Source organism: Gobio gobio (assembly GCF_949357685.1).
Source record: "Gobio gobio genome assembly, chromosome: 8".
Lineage (NCBI taxonomy): Eukaryota > Metazoa > Chordata > Actinopteri > Cypriniformes > Gobionidae > Gobio > Gobio gobio.
The window spans coordinates 47,823,656-47,846,135 of NC_137114.1; positions in this window are offsets into that span (position 1 = coordinate 47,823,656).

Genomic DNA, 22,480 nt, shown 5'->3' on the forward strand with positions numbered 1-22,480 from the left:
AATGGAAACGCTGTCATTTCGCAATTTTTTTTATCGACTTTTAGAAAATATCGCAAAAGTTTTGCACAAATCTGTAATGGAAACGCGGCTAGTGACACCAAAGCACAGAAGCGTGTGTCAAAAAAAAGGAAACGATTTTCAGTGAAGCTTTGTATCGATGCTTGATTCGTTCTTATCAAAATCACGTGGCCAATGACATCCGAAGCTTTGTTTTACACACACCCGTGACTGCTTCGTACTCCGATTCAAAAAGCGCACCACGGGTTGTTAGAACTGTTGTATTGCGCTAGTTTATTGTTGCAACACTTTGTCATGGTTCTGAAATGTGGGGACACTTTCATTTGAGTTCGCCCAATAAGGTTGATAATATATTTGGCTTTTGTTCTGCAGCCTTATATATATATATATATATATATGTATGTGTGTGTGTGTGTGTGTGTGTGTGTGTGTGTGTGTACATATGTGTGTATGTATGTATGTGTGTGTGTTTCTTTGTGTGCATGCCCCTGCATTTATTTAGTCTACTTCCTTTATTCATGAGTTTTATTTGTTTACAAACAGGAAAAATGTCCACATTTACAATACAAAATGTTATCTTTATTGGTTTGAGTTACTAAGAGTGCAATGCAACAGATTGTTGACATGTATATTGATTCATTCATTCATCTATCCATTAATTAATTTTTGCTTCTAAGCATTTTTGCTTGCTATGCGTTCACACCAAACGTGAATAGAGCGCCAAATTCGCGTCTATCACTTCTAGTTGGACGCTTTTGAATCCACTCACGTGTCCACAGCGAATCGGACGCGCATATAAATCGGGCATTTTAAGTGAAATAGACACGTGTTCAAGATGCTCCAGGAGAAATATGTCATAACACCACTCTGCCTCTTTTCATTTTCATTAAAAAATATTAACCATTAATAGCCACACAAATGTGGTTCAGGCAACGCACTACCTACATTATCTTCACTGCATATACATTTAAATATCCTAAAAAATAAAGTTATGAAACTTCTCTTTGCCCTCAGTCAAAACGATTTGGTAGGCAACAAATTATAGATTCATGAGGCCAAAGATCGCCCGTTAGATCTACACAAGGCGAATTATATCACATGTTTAACCACTACAGAGACATCAGAGCCAGCGGCAGACGTCAGAAGGACTGGCAGAGGAAAGGCTGCTCTCGCCGGGGTTAACGAGCACAGAACGCCGCTGATTGCCTGGATCTCACAACTCCTAAAACGCAAGATTACATTTTTAAAATAGGTGCTCTCTTTATAAATAACCACAGATTTGAGCTTTAAAGTTAAACAACTACATTCTCACCTGAAACAGTCTTAAAACTACATTTTATGACACAATAACAGTATTTTTAAATTATGCAGGGTTTCTCATCACGTCACTTTACCACGTGACAGCAGAAAGCAGGCTCCTGATTGGTTGAACGCGGCGTGAAACGACGCCAAAGTTCAGATTTTTCAACTCGGGCGTCAGACACGTTTTGCGCAAAACCCTCAATTCGCGTGAACTGGACGTGCGAATGTGGCAAAATCGCGTCCACCGCACCGCGCTAAACGCGTCTATCACACCGCAGGACCTCCAGACGCGCACCAACGTGCCTTTCCATTGACTTGACATGGAAATCACTCACACCAGACCATGGTTATACTGAAATTTATAGCAAAATTGAAAACGATATTAAAATAAAAACGAATTTAAAAAACGTAAAACTATAATACCCTTGCTTCATATGCTCTTTTCGCGTTTGGTGTGAACGCAGCATTAGCGCAGCTAAAAGAAAGACGGAACTGTATACATTTTTTTGTCCTACACTCTAAAAAATTATTCAGTGGCTTAGTAAATATCACAGTAATAATTAACTTTATTAACTTAATAACATTTCTAAATATCATTTATTTGATGTTTTGAGTTGAACATAACAAAATAATTGACTAAAAATCCAACTGTTAATTTTGTCTCAAATTTAGTTATATTTAAGTTTTTTTCACTAAAAGAATTTAGTGTTCGAATAACCAATTATTTATTTCATCCATCCATCCATCCATCTTCTTCCGCTTTATCCAGGGCCGGGTCGCGGGGGCAGCAGTCTAAGCAGAGATGCCCAGACTTCCCTCTCCATAGACACTTCCTCTAGCTCTTCCGGGGGTACACCGAGGCGTTCCCAGGCCAGCCGGAAGACATAGTCCCTCCAGCGTGTCCTTGGTCTTCCCCGGGGCCTCCTCCCGGTTGGACATGCCGAAACACCTTCCCGGGAAGGCGTTCAGGAGGCATCCGGAACAGATGCCCGAGCCACCTCAGCTGACCCCTCTCGATGTGGAGGAGCAGCGGCTCTACTCCGAGTTCCTCCCGAGTGACTGAGCCCCTCACCCTATCTCTAAGGGAGCGCCCAGCCACCCTGCGGAGAAAACTCATTTCGGCCGCCTGTATCCGGGATCTTGTCCTTTCGGTCATGACCCAAAGCTCATGACCATAGGTGAGAGTAGGAACGTAGATTGACCGGTAAATCGAGAGCTTCGCCTTACGGCTTAGCTCTTTCTTCACCACAACAGACCGGTACATCGACCGCATTACTGCAGAAGCTGCACCGATCCGTCTGTCAATCTCTCGTTCCATCCTCCCCTCACTCGTGAACAAGAGCCCTAGATACTTGAACTCCTCCACTTGAGGCAGGAACTCTCCACCAACCTGAAGAGGGCAAACCACCCTTTTCCGACTGAGGACCATGGCCTCGGATTTGGAGGTGCTGATCCTCATCCCAGCCGCTTCACACTCGGCTGCAAACCGTCCCAGTGCATGCTGAAGGTCCTGGTTAGAAGGGGCCAACACGACAACGTCATCCGCAAAGAGCAGAGATGAAACCGCGTGGTCCCCAAACCTGACACCCTCCGGCCCCTGGCTGCGCCTAGAAATTCTGTCCATAAAAATTATGAACAGAACCGGCGACAAAGGGCAGCCCTGCCGGAGTCCAACATGCACCGGGAACAAGTCTGACTTACTGCCGGCAATGCGGACCAAACTCCTGCTTTGGTCGTACAGGGACCGGACAGCCCTTAGCAAAGGACCCCGGACCCCATACTCCCCGAGCACCCTCCACAGGATGCCGCGAGGGACACAGTCGAATGCCTTCTCCAAATCCACAAAACACATGTGGACTGGTTGGGCAAACTCCCATGAACCCTCCAGCACCCTGTAGAGGGTATAGAGCTGGTCCAGTGTTCCACGACCGGGACGAAAACCAGACTGTTCCTCCTGAATCCGAGGTTCTACTATCGGCCGTATTCTCCTCTCCAGTACCCTGGCATAGACTTTCCCGGGGAGGCTGAGAAGTGTGATCCCCCTGTAGTTGGAACACACCCTCCGGTCCCCCTTCTTAAAAAGAGGGACCACCACCCCGGTCTGCCATCCCAGAGGCACTGTCCCCGACCGCCACGCGATGCTGCAGAGGCGTGTCAGCCAAGACAGCTCCACAACATCCAGAGACTTGAGGTACTCAGGGCGGATCTCATCCACCCCCGGTGCCTTGCCACCGAGGAGTTTCTTGACCACCTCAGTGACTTCAGCCCGGGTGATGGACGAGTCCTCCTCTGAGCCCCCAGCCTCTGCTTCCTCAATGGAAGGCGTGATGGTGGGATTGAGGAGATCCTCGAAGTATTCCTTCCACCGTCCGACGACATCCCCAGTTGAGGTCAACAGCCGCCCATCGCCACTGTAAACAGCGTTGGTAGAGCACTGCTTCCCCCTCCTGAGGCGCCGGACGGTTTGCCAGAATCTCTTCGAGGCCAGCCGATAGTCCTTTTCCATGGCCTCACCGAACTCCTCCCAGGCCCGAGTTTTTGCCTCCACAACCACCCGGGCTGCAGTCCGCTTAGCCTGCCGGTACATGTCAGCTGCCTCAGGAGTCCCACAAGCCAACCAGGTCCGATAGGACTCCTTCTTCAGCTTGACGGCATCCCTTGCTTCCGGTGTCCACCACCGGGTTCGGGGATTGCCGCCTCGACATGCACCGGAGACCTTACGGCCACAGCTCCGAGCGGCCGCAGCGACAATGGAGGTGGAGAACATGGTCCATTCGGACTCAATATCTCCAGCCTCCCTCGGGATCCGGTCGAAGTTCTGCCGGAGGTAGGAGTTGAAGATCTCTCTGACAGGAGACTCGGCCAAAGGTTCCCAGCAGACCCTCACAGTACGTTTGGGTCTGCCGGGTCTGTCCAGCTTCCTCCCCCGCCATCGGATCCAACTCACCACCAGGTGGTGTTCAGTTGACAGCTCCGCCCCTCTCTTCACCCGAGTGTCCAAAACATATGGCCGCAGGTCAGATGAAACGACCACAAAGTCGATCATTGACCTACGACCTAGAGTGTCCTGGTGCCATGTGCACTGATGGACACTCTTATGCCTGAACATGGTGTTCGTTATGGACAAACCGTAACTAACACAGAAGTCCAATAACTGAACACCACTCGGGTTCAGATCAGGGGGGCCGTTCCTCCCAATCACGCCCCTCCAGGTGTCACTGTCATTGCCCACGTGGGCGTTGAAGTCCCCCAGTAGAACGACGGAGTCCCCAGTCGGAGCACTTTCCAGCACCCCTCCCAGGGACACCAAGAAGGCCGGGTACTCTGCACTGCCGTTCGGCCCGTAGGCACAAACAACAGTGAGAGACCTATCCCTGAGCCGAAGCCGCAGGGAAACGACCCTCTCGTTCACCGGGGTGAACTCCAACACATGGCGGCAGAGCTGGGGGGCTATAAGCAAGCCGACACCAGCCCGCCGCCTCATACCATGGGCAACTCCGGAGTGGTGAAGAGTCCATCCTCTCTCGAGGAGTGTGGTTCCAGAGCCCAAGCCGTGCGTAGAGGTGATTCCGACTATCTCTAGTCGGAACCTCTCAACCTCACGCACAATCTCAGGCTCCTTCCCCGCCAGTGAGGTGACATTCCATGTCCCAAGAGCCAGTTTCCGTGTCCAGGGATCGGGTTGTCTAGGCTCCTGCCTTCGACTGCTGCCCGATCTTCTCTGCACCGGCCCCTTACGGTCCCTCCTGTGGGTGGTGGGCCCACGGGAAGGTGTCCCCACGTCGCTCCTTTGGGCTGAGCCCGGCCGGACCCCGTGAGGGAAGGCCCGGCCACCAGGCGCTCGCATACGAGCCCCAACCCCTGGCCTGGCTCCAGGGTGGGGCCCCGGCTGCGCCGTACCGGGCGATGTCACGGTCCTCTTTTTTTTGGTTATCATAAGGGTTTTTTGAACTGCTCTTAGTCTGACCCGTCACCTAGGACCTGTTTGCCTTGGGAGACCCTACCAGGGGCATATAGCCCCGGACAACATAGCTCCTAGGTTCATTCGGGTACTCAAACCCCTCCACCACGTTAAGGTGGCAGTTCAAGGAGGAGATTTCTATTTATTTCAATTATACTTAATATATTTGTGAAATTTCTATCAAAATATTTGCCAAGTGGTAATTATCGGTGTGGTAACTGTGCTCAATGTAATAATACTACAAAAACATAATTCTTTTGTCATCCTAGAACGGGAAAAATATTCAGGATTAAATCTGTGATAACCTGTGTATCTACGCATGTTGTGTATTTGATTTGTTGTCCTTGTGGATTGGGGTATGTTGGAAAAACTTCACGTCAGTTAAAACAAAGAATTAGTGAACATAAGAGTACCATCAGGAGAAAATATTTAAATTATCCAGTGGCAGCACATTTCTTATCTCATAACCATGATGTGTCAACTTTACGTTTCTGTGGGATAGAGGCAGTCAGAATGCCACCTAGAGGCGGAAACATTGAACTGCTACTACAGAGACGTGAGTTATTTTGGATTTTCACTTTAAACACTTTATCTCCTTTGGGGATGTATGATGAAGCACTATATAATGTAATGTTATAATCTCATACTGTTATTCATATCATACTGTAAAATAATACTTAATGTGATGGAGACTAGTGTATGATGATGAGTTTTACCATTCATTGAGATATGACGAGTTTATGATGATGATGTGTTCTGCCATTCTTTGTGATGTGATGAGGTTATGATGATGATGATGTGTTCTGCCATTCATTGTGATGTGACAAGTTTATGAAGATGTGTCCTGCCATTCATTGTGATGTGATGAGTTTATGATATGTTCTACCATTCATTGTGATGTGATGAGTTTATGATATGTTCTACCATTCATTGTGATGTGATGAGTTTATGATGATTGGTTTTTCCATTAATTGTGATATAATGAGTTCCTGAGGATGTGCTCTACTCATTCATGGTAATGTGATGAGTTTAAGATGATTTCACGATTAATTGTGACGTGACGATTTTGTTAATGTGTTCTATTATTCATTGTGATTGGTTTACCTTGACCTCGAGATTGTGATTGGTCAACGGTACCTGTTAAAAGAAACGGAAGTTTCTTATGTTTTTTCATGCCTGAGGAAGATCGAAAGATCGAAACGTTGCAATGAAAAAATAAATCATTTTTAATTGCAAGTTGATAGTGTGCGGGACTTCTTGCATTGGTTGATAATTGGACTTTTTTGTCCTGCTCTCCTACGCACCTATCACACACAGGTGTGCGACGTTTATGTGATTATCAAAATATTTGAGAAAGGAGAATTAAATTTCAAGAACCACAAATATTACTTAATTCAAATCAAGATTATTAATATTTAACCCGCACTGATGAAATTTAGTAAGTTTACTTGATTATAACACTGCACCCCTCCCCCTACTGACGTGACGACGGCTCGACGGTTGATTGAGCGCTGCTGTTTTCCTCTCAGGAGTTCCTTCTTCTCAGCGTCGCAGAATTGGAACATTTCCTCTGTGAAATTCAGGTTTGTGTGTTTATCTATTGTGACGAGTCCACCCAGAGGAATCAGCGTCGCCCTGGCAACAACACACCTGCACATCATCACCATGGGCTGATCGGTCACAGCTGCACCGCATCAGCTCAGAGAGATAAAAGCAGCTACGGATGAGCAGACAGACAGACTCTGGTCTCGAGCTGAATGCACTGCTGGACTAACCTCTCTTTGTTGTTCTCCCCCAGAAAGCAGCGAGTGACCGACAGCCCACTTCACTGGAGCACGTTTGGACACCCACTTTTCACGAGGATTGAGCACCATCGAGCACAAGGATCACCAGCCATCACGCACCGGCTCACTGACTGTTTTCACCTTTTGCACGAGCACTGTAAATAAAACCCACCCTCCGGGGCCTGTTCACTCAACCTGCCTTGTCGTGTGATTCCTCACCCCGTGACACTATCTATTTATTTTATCTATAAAATCATTACTGAGCTTAAATTTTTTTTATTTAATGCAAAACAACATAAGTTACAGGGACGCAATGTGAGTAAACGAGTGCTGCATTGACGCCCCTGGTGCTACTGCCTTGCTCAAAACACAAGACTTTATTCCTTAAGATAATGAATATAATTAATTTGGATGATAAAATGTTCTTAAAACTGTGCACTGTTTGTTTCTTGGCAGGTTATGGACTCAGGCGCGTTGCAGCATCTTTCGGCTACGAGTGAAACGCAGGACGGCGGTCTGAAGTTCAATGAAGTTGCGAGTCCATCTCAGGCTCGAGAAACGGCGCTAATACGGTGAAAATTGGATAACAGACAGGTTGATAACACTTGAATTACTTTTAAATGTTTATTTTTTTACTTCTAAAATGTTTGTTACATGAGTTTAAATGTTGTAAATATGTTGTAAAATATTGTATACATGTCAAAACTGTAATATATGCTGAATTTCTTTACTCATTGACAATATAGGCCATTGTCATGTATAAGTGTGGTTGTGTGGAGTATTTTACAAAGGTTTAGAGGAAATTAAAGTTATACTGTAAGAGTTAATATTACTCATAAATAAAAACAGTTAATTTTACTCTTAAATATTGTTTTTCCTCCACTTTTTTCTACTCAATTTTATTTGTAAATATACCAAATGTAGTTACACAGATCTACTTAATTTTTTTACTTGCATTTGCTCAGCTCATATGGTGTATGTAATTGATTTCACTGCTTTAAAATGTACTCAATTTTATTAGTGTAAAAATGTTTCACCAAAACAATTGAGTAAATCATAGTAAACGTTTTTAGAGTGTACGTACACAAGTCATTTAGACATTTGCAATATAAAAAAACAAAAAAACAAAGGCTGGTTTTACACAACCAATCTGTTTTGCAGTTCCTGTTGTTTTCATTTGCAAATCCTTGCAAGACCTTGTTTAGCTGGTTCAGGTGTGTTTAATTAGGGTTGGAGCTAAACTCTGCAGGACAGTGGCCCTCCAGGAGCAGGATTGGACACCCCTGGACTAGATCCATGAAGAAATGTTTTTTTTTTTGGGTAAACAATTTTGTGCTTTAGTATTAATTCATTTATTGGTTGCATAGATATGAATGGTGATGGCATAGGGCACATAAATTAGTTCATAAATGGTAAAACATGTAGGAGTATGCATTCGAACCATCAAAAATATGTAGCAAAAGAGGTTACCTTTGTTGAATTAACTTATTTCTAGAATAATTAGTGGGGGCCTGTAATACGTATTTATTATGTGCATTTACTAGGGGTGTAACTTCAAATTTCTCATGGTTCAGTCAGTGCTATAATCAGGGAAAAAATAACTACTGTCAATTAAAATTAAAGAAAATAAAAACAAATACTCTAACTATGCAACAGCACACATAAATACAATCAGAGCAAAGATACTTATAAAATAAACAGTGCTTTTCAGGTTTTTCTGGTAGGTCTAACATTAGTTCTCAGGTACAGAAATTAAATATCAGTAATCAAATGTAAAATAGCATTGCATATTTGACTGTATAAATTAAAGATTGTTATTAAAGTTACAAAAGAGCAGTGAGTGATTTCCTTGTATTTTGTTGTTTGATTAAAATAAAAAACACAGACATTAAGAATATTAATTTGCTTGGATACTCAAGACGGTCATGTTGACAATTTTGTGTAAATTTGTCCGTTTAGGGACGCTGTTGGACACAGAGCATGCAGGAAGTGTCGCCCTTTTGCTCCACGAGTTTGTGATTATTTTTACTTTTTAACACAGTTTCTTTTCACTAATTTGGCCGGTGCACAATGTTGACAAGTACTTGGTCAGTTTCGGTGTGTTTTGGGGGAATTTCAACTACGGCTGTCACTTTTTATTCGATATTTGAATATGCATTCGAACATAATGTGAAATATCCTTAATCGAACTATAAATAAACTATCCGTTTTTTAAAGTGTAATGCAGAGTCCTGCACGGTTGTGGGTATCTGCGAATATTGCTGAAACTGGTGAAAAACATCCCAACTGTGTCGGATATGGGTCGGGTCGGACAAGAGAGAACACGGGTCTAAACACAGGTTTTAAAAAGTCGAATATATATTAAAAAATATATGCATGTACAGTGCCGCCGTTTCCATTACGCGCATCACGCGCTGCGCGTCGGGCACCAAGTGCTGAGGGGGGCACCACAAGAAAATGCTCTCTCCACCTGTATTTCAAAATGATAAAATAATCACGCGCGCGATCTGCCTGCACTCGTCAAGATGGATCCTGAGGAATTGAAGAAAAAGATAGCCGCAAATGTGGAAGTTCATCGCTGAGGAAGCACGCAGATAACTGTGGTAACAAACCAAGCACACGCAGTTCTATCGAACAGTATTTTTGTTATGTTTCCTGAGTTTGGTCTCCTAATAACACTGTCTTAGTACATTAAGCCACGTTAAGCGTTTTATTATAGCCTAATGGTTTTCTATGGGAGAAAAACGCTCGGGTTGGGGCGCTCGTAGATATTCGAATACATTGCTTGATATTTGATATCCGTTTGAATCAGATTTTTCTCAAAAATGACAGCCCTAATTTCAACTGACTATGGCAGCTGCACGTGGAAACTCGGCTCGCACAGGCCGTGCTAAGGCCTCTCCCTCGACTGAGCCCGCATCTCCGCCGAAGGTGGCCACGGACCCCGAGTGTGCGCCCAATTTGGACCACCTCCGGGCTATGTTAGACCAGTTGAAAGGGGACATTTGTGGCAAAATAGACTCGCTATCTTGCAAGCTTTGAGCGGACATTTCTTCGGTAAGAGAGGAGCTTAGGCACGCAATTGAACCGATGCAACAAAAACTTAGCTCCAATGATCAAGCTATCACGGAGTTGCAGCGCACGTGCACTGACCACAGTGATCTGCTAACTTCACTGGGTTCAACAGTTTCCACGCTGAAAGCCGAGGTTAAACTGCTGACTGATAAATGTGAGGACCTGGGTAGAGGGTAGAGCGAGGAGGAACAACATACGTCTGGTAGGTGTGCCAGAGGGGGCCGAAGGTGTGCGTCCAACCAAATTTATTGCCCAGCTGCTGAGGGACTCCCTCGGTCTGGAGGAGTTGCCTCTGCTCGATCGTGTGCATCGCACTCTCCGATCCAAGCCCAGTGATGGTAAACCACCCCGACCCTTTGTGATTCGTGTGCACTTTTTTCACGTGAGGAATGACATTTTATGCCGAGCCAGCGAAGCTCCTCTTCTCCACCAAGGCAAAAGACTTTTTCTCTTTCCTGACTACACTTCGTCAGTCGCAAAGAAACGTGCTGCATTCACGGACGTTAAAGGGTAACTAGGGATCAGTTTAAACGGTTTTACTCCTCTTTATCTACTTCTGAGGTTGGGTCTGATCTGTCTGCCCTGGATAGTTTTTTTGACTCTCTGGAGTTAGTTAAGGTAGATGCTGATATTGCTGAGCAGTTAGAGGTCCAAATCACCATAGATGAACTTTAAACGTGCAACATTTTCTATGCAGTCTGGAAAATGTCCAGGCCCGGACGGTTTTCCAACCGAGTTTTACAAGACCTTTTTTTGACAAATTAGCACCAGTTTTGATAGAAATGTTCAATGAATCCCTTACTCTTTCTAAATTATCTTAGACTCTAATTCAGGCCTCCATATCTTTACTCTTAAAAAAAAAAGAGGACCCTCTGTCCTGCTCAAGTTACCGTCCAATTAGTCTATTATCTGTAGATGTAAAACTTCTGTCCAAATGATTAGCTCTGCGATGGGAAATCAGTTTTGCCCTTGATCATTTCTCCTGATCTCAGACGACTTCTCAATGTGGTTTATAATCCTTCTACATCAAAGGGGCAGGAAGCCGTAATCTCATTAGATGCGGAGAAGGCTTTTGACAGAGTGGAGTGGAACTACCTTTTTTATGCTTTGGAGAAATTTGGTTTTGGCCAGGAGTTCATTTCTTGGATCAAGTTGCTATATTCATCCCCTGTGGCTTCAGTCAGATCTAATGACACCCATTCAGATTATTTCCCTTTGCACCGCTCCACTCGTCAGGGCTGTCCTCTGAGTCCTCTCTTATTTGCTGTTGCTTTTGAACTTCTGGCTTTTGCGCTTCGTTCAGAGCCACACATCACTGGAATTACAAGATATGGTCTTGAACAGAAGGTCTCCCTCTATGCCGATGACTTATTACTATATGTGTCCAATCTCTCTGTCTCAGTTCCAGCTGCTCTTGACATCCTTAGTTCATTTGGTCAGATTTCAGGTTATAAACTAAATTTGGACAAGAGTGAGCTGTTTCCTTTAAATCAAGGTGCCCAAAACGCTGCTCAGGGTTTCCCATTCAAAATTGTTCCATTTGGCTTTAAATACCTTGGTATCCAGATTGGAGACCAATTTGAAGATTTGTTTGATTATAATCTTTCCCCTTTGTTAGATCAGATACGGATGGACTTTCAACGGTGGTCACTGTTGCCTCTTTCCCTTGGGGCCAGGGTCAATTCTGTTAAGATGAATATCCTCCCCAAATTGTCCTATCTCTTCCAATGCATACCTATCTTTCTCCCTCAGTCCTTTTTTCATAAACTAGACAAATTAATCACTGAGTTTATATGGAACAAAAAGGTCCCTCGTATGCGAAAGGAGTTGTTGCAGAGACCTAAGACCCTTGGGGGCTTGGCCCTTCCTAACTTGAGGTTTTATTACTGGGCTTCCATCCTTAGAGTAATTCAGCTTTGGATTTCTCTGGAGGGTGCACCAGTTCCTCCCACATGGTTGAGTATGGAGATGTCTTCTGTTAAACCTACTTCGTTGACTGCTCTCATCCACGCTCCTCTTAGTTTCTCTCCCTCCCTTTTTTGCAATAACATCTTAGTTAAATCCACTTTTAAAATTTGGGAGCAATGTAGACGTTATTTTGGTCTACAGACCTTCTCTTTCTTAGCACCCTTATCCGCTAACCCTGTTTTTCATCCTTCCTTAATTGACGGAGCTTTTACTTTGTGGTCTGACTACTGCATCAAGGCATTTAGGGACTTGTATATTGCTGGTACATTTGCATCCTTCCAGCAACTCTCTGATAAATTCCATTTGCCTAGACAGCATTTTTTTAGATACCTTCAAGTTCGTAGTTTCATTCGCAATCTTAGCCCCAATTTTCCAAATCTCCCAGAGGCCTCTCTAATTGACTCCTTTTTAACCCCATTGCCGACTATTAAGGGTGCCATTTCAAGTTTATACAATCTTATTTATTCTTTGCAGCTTACCCCGCAGTATAAAATTAAAACCCAATGGGAGGAGGATCTAGGGGAGGGGATCTCGGAGGAGCTGTGGGATGCCATTTTGCGTCGGGTTCACTCCTCATCTATTTGTGCTAGACATGGTCTGACCCAGTGCAAAATTCTACATCGTACCCATCTCACTCGAGTTAGGCTTTCCAAAATCTATAATGATGTCGACCCCATGTGCATTACACTCACCTAAAGGATTATTAAGAACACCATACTAATACTGTGTTTGACCCTCTTTCGCCTTCAGAACTGCCTTAATTCTACGTGGCATTGATTCAACAAGGTGCTGAAAGCATTCTTTAGAAATGTTGGCCCATATTGATAGGATAGCATCTTGCATTTGATGGAGATTTGTGGGATGAACATCCAGGGCACGAAGCTCCCATTCCACCACATCCCAAAGATGCTCTATTGGGTTGAGATCTGGTGATTGTGGGGGCCATTTTAGTACAGTGAACTCATTGTCATGTTCAAGAAACCAATATTAAATGATTCAAGCTTTGTGACATGGTGCATTATCTTGCTGGAAGTAGCCATCAGAGGATGGATACATGGTGGTCATAAAGGGATGGACATGGTCAGAAACAATGCTCAGGTAGGCCGTGGCATTTAAACAATGCCCAATTGGCACTAAGGGGCCTAAAGTGTGCCAAGAAAACATCCCCCACACCATTACACCAGCACCACCAGCCTGCACAGTGGTAACAAGGCATGATGGATCCATGTTCTCATTCCGTTTACACCAAATTCTGACTCTACCATCTGAATGTCTCAACAGAAATCGAGACTCATCAGACCAGGCAACATTTTTCCAGTCTTCAACTGTCCAATTTTGGTGAGCTTGTGCAAATTGTAGCCTCTTTTTTCTATTTATAGTGGAGATGAGTGGTACCCGGTGGGGCCTTCTGCTGTTGTAGCCCATCCGCCTCAAGGTTGTGCGTGTTGTGGCTTCACAAATGCTTTGCTGCATACCTTGGTTGTAACGAGTGGTTATTTCAGTCAAAGTTGCTCTTCTACCAGATTGAATCAGTCGGCCCATTCTCCTCTGACCTCTAGCATCAACAAGGCATTTTCGCCCACAGGACTGCTGCATACTGGATGTTTTTCCCTTTTCACACCATTCTTTGTAAACCCTAGAAATGTTTGTGCGTGAAAATCCAAGTAACTGAGCAGATTGTGAAATACTCAGACCGGCCCGTCTGGCACCAACAACCATGCCATGCTCAAAATTGCTTAAATCACCTTTCTTTCCCATTCTGACATTCAGTTTGGAGTTCAGGAGATTGTTTTGACCAGGACCACACCCCTAAATGCATTGAAGCAATTGCCATGTGATTGGTTGATTAGATAATTGCATTAATGAGAAATTGAACAGGTGTTCCTAATAATCCTTTAGGTGAGTGTAGATGTCATCAGGCTCCAGCTACCTATTTAATTCTATTTCTGTTTGTTTACTGAGGTGGAAGTCTCCTGCACCGCCTTCTCACTCATCTTGGATCAGAGACATCCTTTAGTTTGTGAAGCTGGAGAAAGTTAGGTGCTCGATACATGGTTCTCTTGCAAAGTTTAATAAAACTTGGGGTCCATTTTTTGCACATGTTGAGGGATTGAGGCCAATTACATTTTTGGGGGTGGCCCCGCCCCTGCACACAGCAGGAGTTTGAATCGCCGACAGGTCCAGGTCCAAATATCTCGCGGGCGTCGGCGACTCATCGGCGATTCTCTCTGATCACGTCTTTGATCGTTCACACTGCGTGATTGTCACTCGCGTGCACGAGCACCGATTTGCCTATGATTTCAGGCATTTGTCGGCGATTTCCCAAAACCTGTCGGCGAGTCAAAATCAGGGCTAAAATCGGGCAGTCTGAACTAGGCATAAAACATGATGGTCCTGTTGTTTCTCTCAGACTTTGGACAGGAGTTGAACAAACCCTTTGTTAAATGCAATTAATTTCTAACTTGTATCAAAATACTCCATATTCCTGACAGAAAACATATGTTCACTTCATTTAAGTGTATTTCAGTAATCCTGTGTAAATTCATAACTTCTCTTTGATTTTTTCCAGGTCTGGTCCTGTGGGTGTCAGTATCTCACAGTGATCACAGTTCACACCTGCAGTGAAGCCCCTCCCACAACAATTCACCAATAAATACTGGGAATATTCACATCATCCTACAAGAGAAGGACAAACTCCAGGTGTAGCAGCGGAAATCTGTGTGACTGTTAAAGATGGAGTTTGTTAAAGAGGAGATTGAAGACATGAGTAATCCAGAACCATCCAGAATAAAACATGAAGATACAGAGGAACAAATAGGTGGGTGTCCATTCTTGATTCTTCATTATTGACTGCTTTAGTAGCTGTAAAATAATAAGCTGTAAAAAAATTTTTTTAATAATAATAATAATAGGCAGCAGGGTAGTTTCAAGCCAATTAACAACAAAAAAATGTTTTTAATACTGGGGAAATATACTCTTGTTCCATGTAGTTACAAGGTAAGTGGGACATCTGCTATTCTGTATTATCTATTAAAAGAAAATACAGTACACCCAGAAATGTCCTTTCCATTTACCCAGTTTTTTCACCATCATGCCATGTGAGATGTCAGGGCTCTAGAGTGCGACCAATTTGGGAACACATGCGCCCAAAATTTGTAAAGGTGCGACTAAAATTTTTCCTAGGTCGCACCGGTGCACCTAATGTCATTGCATCCGCTCAGCTGCCTCTCCACGAACGAAGCGTGTGTTCTCCTTTGACTGAACTCACACACTCATGGTTGGATCATGTTGTGGTCTAAACCAATCTGAGACAGAGTTGGGGCAGGTCTTTGCCTCTAATTGGATGTGGTCCAGATATTCATGCTCCGTGCTGTGTGTGAGATTGAAATTGCGAAGTGAGCAGCACCAGAGAATCAGTTACGGCAATTAGCATCAGCAAAATAAACGCAGTGCTGAAATGGTTTGTTAGTCCATTCATTTCACTGAAGGTGTGTGTGTGAACGCACGTGTGTGAGAGAGAGAGAGAATGAACGTGAACTAGTGCCTCCCTAAACTATGTCATTGTCTAAACTATACCGGCTGTCAGTGTAAGCTCAGGGGGCGCGAGAATCAAAACATCTAGGAATAGCTCCGTATGTTTTAGACAAATTAAAAAAAATGTCTAACGTTACCATTAAAGTGAGTCCTGTACTCAGATCGTCAAGCAAACCACCAAAACAAAATCGTTGTGTGTAATCATTTGGCGTTCGCCGTTTGTAATCTTCCTTTGAAGTAGAAATTTTCCGATACCCTTTTTCCCTTCCCGATACCGTTTCCGATAGCTGGGCTCAGGGTATCGGCTGATACCGAGTACTGATCCGATACCTGGGTGTGTATCTGTATATACAGCTGTATACACTACTAGCCCTGTATGAATTGCTAGAATTATTTTATGATGTGCTTCAGACTTATCCCTTTATAAAACATGAACAAATACATACAGTGAACTACTGTATTTATCACAGTATTTTTATTATCTGACATGCATTTGACAGTAATATTATTTATTTTTCTTAAGCGAAAAAGAACTTCAAATGCAGCCACAAATCTAACACCGCAAACTGAAAAAGGTATTTTAGTTTTACAATATAAATGTATAAAAAACAGTGCAACAAATAAATGTAGGAATCAAAATAATCTCTTTACAACCTTCTAGGCATTATTATTATTATTAGTAGTAGTAGAGACGTAGCTAAATCTACTGTAGGCTACAAAAGTAGCCTAATATATTCTGAAAATTTCTTCACTTTAAACCGAACTTTTATTTTGACAAGTTGCCGTGAACATGTCACGTCATTGAGTGTCTGTGTTAATTATATGACACGGTAAATTCTCATGAAGTGGCGGTTTATGCGTTCGTGTCCTCATATAGTGACCATAGACTGTAAAAACGCACATAGAGGTAAAGAAACTGGGGGAGGACAAAGACAGCAAGCGAGTGTTACACGTGTGTGTGTGTGTGTGCGGGCGCCCAACCACACAGGGACGAAATACTGCTAAACAGCAGACATACTGCTAACGCTTTTTCATTTCTTCTTCGCTGCTCTAAACAGTGGTTGCTTGTGGAAACACAGCACAACTTTGTTTCCCCGTTTTTGACACAGCAGATACTGCGGTTTCAGCCTTGTCACGATAGGGATTGTAACTTATGCGGTTTGCCCCGATCGTAACACACAGAAACAATCCCGCAGCCATATGATGTTTGAACTCGCGTTAAAACACAAATATTCAAAGACTGGTAAGGAAGATAGCAAAATAATAACTCATAGTAAGGCAACTGACAGCTTTATATTCAGTTAACATTGACTAGCCAGCTGCTAGCAAATTTTGACTAACCTGTGCTGCTCTATTAAAGGCAATATCCTCTGACAACGTAAAGATAATCCGATTTAATCACGTTGGTGTTTGTTGATTCGGACATCTCTCCGTTTCAGGCAGCTAATCCAATTGTATTGACAGGGGTTACTCCTTCAAAAGTTAGCTGGGTCTGGTAAAGTTATCTTGTTAGACAAAGTTACTCTAAAAGTTAGCGGCGCCAGTCAGCAGGTGACAACCGGACGAGCGCAGCCGTCCGACAGCAAGCACACTAGGTGAAAAAGTACACTTGCATAATCTACTGAAAGTACTCTATTTTCACGCACTAATTTCGTAGGCTACTTAATATACAAAAAAAAAAGTGCCAATCAGTTTTTTGGATTTCACAGATAGGCTAGCTAAGAATACATAATAATTATATTTTAATTATTAATTATAGCTTTAAGGGTGTAGATAGCATAAATCGGAAATGTACATGTTTGAGAATAGCTTAGAAGTTAGGCTAAAGAAAGAAGAAATACGTAAATTAACTTACTCTCTAACCTCTAATTCTAGGAAATGATGTGTGGCCATATTAAAGGGATAGTTCAACCGAAAATGAAAATTCTGTATTATATAAAGTTTGTTATTACTATAAACATGTATTAAGAAGCATGAAAAAAAGTTGGATGAACACATTTAGTTTGTAGATACTGCACTTTGCCTTTGCAATAGTGTTTTAGTTGTTTAAGGTCATCCGAAGGCAGAGTGCAGTATCTGCATTTTAGGGGTCAAAGATCACATCGGCGGTCATGGTTTTTATCTATAAAAAATGTCTTCCTAAGAAGGCAATACATGAATGCATTACCACTAATCTACCCACAACATGTTTGACTGGCTGGTGTAAAAACTTTAAAGCCATTTTTCTCAGTTTCAGTGTTTGCGTAGTTACTGCACTTAGCCTTTGTAGGGCAGTATAGTCTACCATAGCCTATCAGTAACGTTACCACATAATTATGACAATCATCAAAGCATGATTTCATTTTATTATTCACACACCGAAGGCGGTGTCAGCCATGCAAGGCGCCATCCAGCTCGTCGGGAGCAGCTGGGGTTAGGTGTCTTGCTCATGGACACCTCGGCACTTGGTTAGGTGGAACCGGGGATCGAACCACCAACCTTCCAGTTTGTTGACAACCTACATGAACCACTGAGCCACTGCCGCCCATATACAGTGGGGCAAAAAAGTATTTAGTCAGCCACCAATTGTACAAGTTCTCCCACTTTAAAAGATGAGAGAGGCCTGTTATTTTCTTCAACTATGAGAGACAGAATGAGAAAAAAAAATCCAGAAAATCACATTGTCTGCTTTTTAAAGAATCTATTTGCAAATTATGGTGGAAAATAAGTATTTGGTCAATAACAAAAGTTAATCTCAATACTTTGTTATATACCCTTTGTTGGCAATGACAGAGGTCAAACGTTTTCTGTAAGTCTCCACAAGATTTTTACACTCTGTTGCTGGTAGTTTGGCCCATTTCTCCATGCAGATCTCCTCTAGAGCAGTGATTTTTTGGGGCTGTCGCTGGGCAATACGGATTTTCAACTCCCTCCATAGATTTTCTATTGGGTTGAGATCTGGAGACTGGCTAGGCCACTCCAGGACCTTGAAATGCTTCTTACGAAGCCACTCCTTCATTGCCCGGGTGGTGTGTTTGGGATCATTGTCATGCTGAAAGACCCAGCCACATTTCATCTTCAATGCCCTTGCTGATGGAAGGAGGTTTTCATTCAAAATCTCACGATACATGGCCCCATTCATTGTTTCCTTTACACGGATCAGTCGTCCTGGTCCCTTTGCAGAAAAACAGCCCCAAAGCATGATGTTTCCACCCCATGCTTCACAGTAGGTATGGTGTTCTTTGGATGCAACTCAGCATTCTTTCTCCTCCAAACACGACAAGTTGAGTTTTTACCAAAAAGTTCTATTTTGGATTCATCTGACCATATAACATTTTCCCAATCCTCTTCTGGATCATCCAAATGCTCTCTAGCAAACTTCAGACTAGGGATGGGTCGCGATTTTTGAATATTCGATTAGTTATTTAATGATAGAATATCGAATAGTATGTGCGATTATCGTCCAAAAAAAATCCCCATGTTGTCGGTGCTGTTGTGGTGGTGAACCACATCTCTGGTTCATGTAACCAGAGGCGCTGCCAATAACAAGGCAAGGCAAGGCAAGTTTATTTGTATAGCACATTTCATACACAGTGGCAATTCAAAGTGCTTTACACAGAAATGAAATAAAAATATTACAGTTATAATAGGAATTTAAAGAAATAAAAAATAAAGAAAATATTGAAAGATAAAAATAAAGAGTATAATTAAAAATAAAAATAAAAACAGGGTTAAATTTAAGCATATAAATTAAAATGCAAACAGTTCGGACAAAGCACGTACAGTGGCAGTGCTCATTCAGTAAATGCACAGCTGAACAGATGTGTTTTGAGTCTGGATTTGAAAGTGGCTACTGTTGGAGCACATCTGATCTGTTCAGGAAGCTGGTTCCAGCTACGGCTGGCATAATAGCTAAAAGCAGACTCTCCTTGCTTTGGGTGAACCCTTGGTATTTCTAATTGACTTGATCCTGATGATCTGAGTGATCTGTTGGGTTTGTATTTAATCAGCATATCTGCAATGTATTGAGGTCCTAGGTCATTGAGTGATTTATATACAAGTAATAGCACTTTAAAATCGATCCTAAATGTAACTGGAAGCCAGTGTAAAGATCTGAGGACTGGTGTGATATGGTCATATTTTCTGGTTCGGCTCAGGATCCTGGCAGCAGCGTTCTGAATGAGCTGCAGCTGTCTAATGGTCTTTTTGGGAAGGCCGGTGAGAAGACCATTACAATAATCCACCCTGCTGGTGATAAAAGCATGAACGAGTTTCTCTAAGTCTTGCCTGGAAACAAAGCATCTAATTCTTGATATATTTTTGAGATGATAGTAAGCGGATTTAGTTATTGCTTTGACATGACTATTGAAACTCAGGTCTGACTCAAATCACACCAAGATTCCTGACTTGATTTTTTGATTTCAGGCCTTTAGCCTCAAGATATGCATTCACCTTGAGAATTTCATCTTTGTTTCCAAATGAAGTAATTTCAGTTTTGTCTTTGTTTAACTGAAGAAAGTTTTGGCACATCCAACTGTTAACTTCATCAATGCATTTACATAGAGAGTCAATGGGGCTGTAGTCATTAGGTGATAGGGCTAAGTAGATCTGGGTGTCGTCAGCATAGCTGTGGTAAGCCATTTTGTTATTTTTCATTATTTGGCTCAGTGGCAGCATGTACAGGTTGAATAGGAGTGGTGCAAGAATTGACCCTTGTGGGACTCCGCATGTCATGGATGTCCACTCAGACTTATGGTCACCTATACTCACATAATAACCTCTCCCTTCTAAGTATGACCTGAACCATTTGAGGACCATTCCAGAAAGCCCAACCCAATTTTCTAGCCTGTCAAGAAGTATTTTGTGGTCAGCAGTGTCGAATGCAGCACTGAGGTCCAGTAGTACCAGAATTGATGTTTTGCCTGTATCTGTATTGAGGCGAATATCATTTATTATCTTAATGAGGGCCGTCTCTGTGCTGTGATGCGGTCGGAAACCAGATTGAAAATTGTCAAAGTATCCGTTTGAGTTCAAGAATTTGTTCAGCTGACTGAAAACAACTTTTTCAATGATCTTGCCTATGAAGGGGAGATTTGAGATTGGTCTGTAGTTGCTCAATATGGAGTTATCCAGATTTCTCTTTTTCAGGAGAGGCTTAACTACTGCGGTTTTAAGGGAGTTTGGAAAAGTCCCAGAAAGAAGTGAGGCATTTACCACTTCTAGGAGATCTGCTTCTAAACAGTTAAACACACTTTTGAAAAAAGAAGTGGGGAGTGTGTCAAGGGCGCAGGTTGATTTTTTAAGGTGCTGTACTGTTTCTTCTAAAATTTTACCATCAATTGCTTCGAAATCAGTCATAGTAACTTTCTGAGGCTGTGGTCTGATCTGACTCACCTCAGAGCAACTCAAGGATGTGCTGATCGCATTTCTGATATTAATGATTTTCTCGGAGAAGAAGAAAGCAAACTCACTGCATTTGCTGTCTGAGAGCATTTCACTGGGAATGTGACTCGGGGGGTTTGTTAGTCTCTCTACAGTAGCAAAAAGAGTGCGCGTGTTGTTTATGTTTCTGTTTATAATATTTGAAAAGAAGGTCTGTCTAGCTTTGCCTAGTTCCACATTGAAAGCACGAAGACTGTCTTTATAGATCTTATAATGGACTACAAGTTTTGTCTTTCGCCACATGCGTTCCGATTTCCTGCATTGTCTTTTCATTAATTGCACTTCTGTTGAGTTTCTCCAGGGTGCTTTTTGTTTGCCACTCTTTTTCCTGGCTTTTACAGGAGCAATATCATCAATTACACCCTTAACTTTTGAGTTAAAAGAGTCAAGGAGAAAATCAACAGAGTCTGCAGATATGCTTGGTGTTAGAGATATAGCCTTCATAAACAGCACACTAGTGTTCTCATTTAAGCATCTCTTTTTGACAGAGACAGATCTAGTTTCAATGGCAGGAGAGATTGATATATCAAAGAAAATACAGAAATGATCAGACATTGCCACATCCTTAATAACTATTGATGAAATGTTTAGCCCCTTACTGATAAGTAAATCTAGAGTGTGTCCACGATCATGTGTGGGTCCGTGAACATGTTGTGTCAAATCAAAAGTGTTAAGAACAGTCATGAGATCTTTTGTTGTACTGGATTCAGCATTGTCAATGTGAATGTTAAAATCCCCAGCAATAGCAAAACAGTCATACTCAGATGAGATTGCTGATAACAGCTCTGTAAAGTCATCAATAAAGGCCGGAGAATATTTCGGAGGCCTATAAATAATGATAAGCAGGATGCGTGGAGCACCTTTTAGCACAATGCCCAGATATTCTAGAGACAAATAGTCACCAAATGATACTTGCTTACATTGATAGACATCTTTAAATAGTGCTGCGACCCCCCCGCCCCTTCTGACTGGTCTGCAGACACTCATAAAAGTAAAGTTAGGAGGGGCTGTTTCATTGAGGACTGTTGCACTGCAGCTGTCTTCTAGCCACGTTTCATTTAGCAGCAAAAAATCTAGGTTGTTTGTGGATATTAAGTCGTTGACTAGAAATGATTTGTTTTTAAGTGAACGGATGTTTAAGAGTGCTAACTTAACAGTATTAATTTTAATTTTTTCCCCCATAGTAATCTTAGTTTGACAATTAACAGGCAGCAGATTAGATGGGTTTGCCATACGGCCTGAGAAAGCCTTGGACTTTCTATCACGTAACAGAACAGAAATAGAGAAAGATAAAGGCACACTGGATTCACGCATGTTTTGTAAACATTTGATAAGATTGCTGTTGACGTTGCGAGGACCCAGAACACGTCACTGAGAGCTGGTATCAGTTGTTTTTGGTGCAGATGGAGGAGGGTGT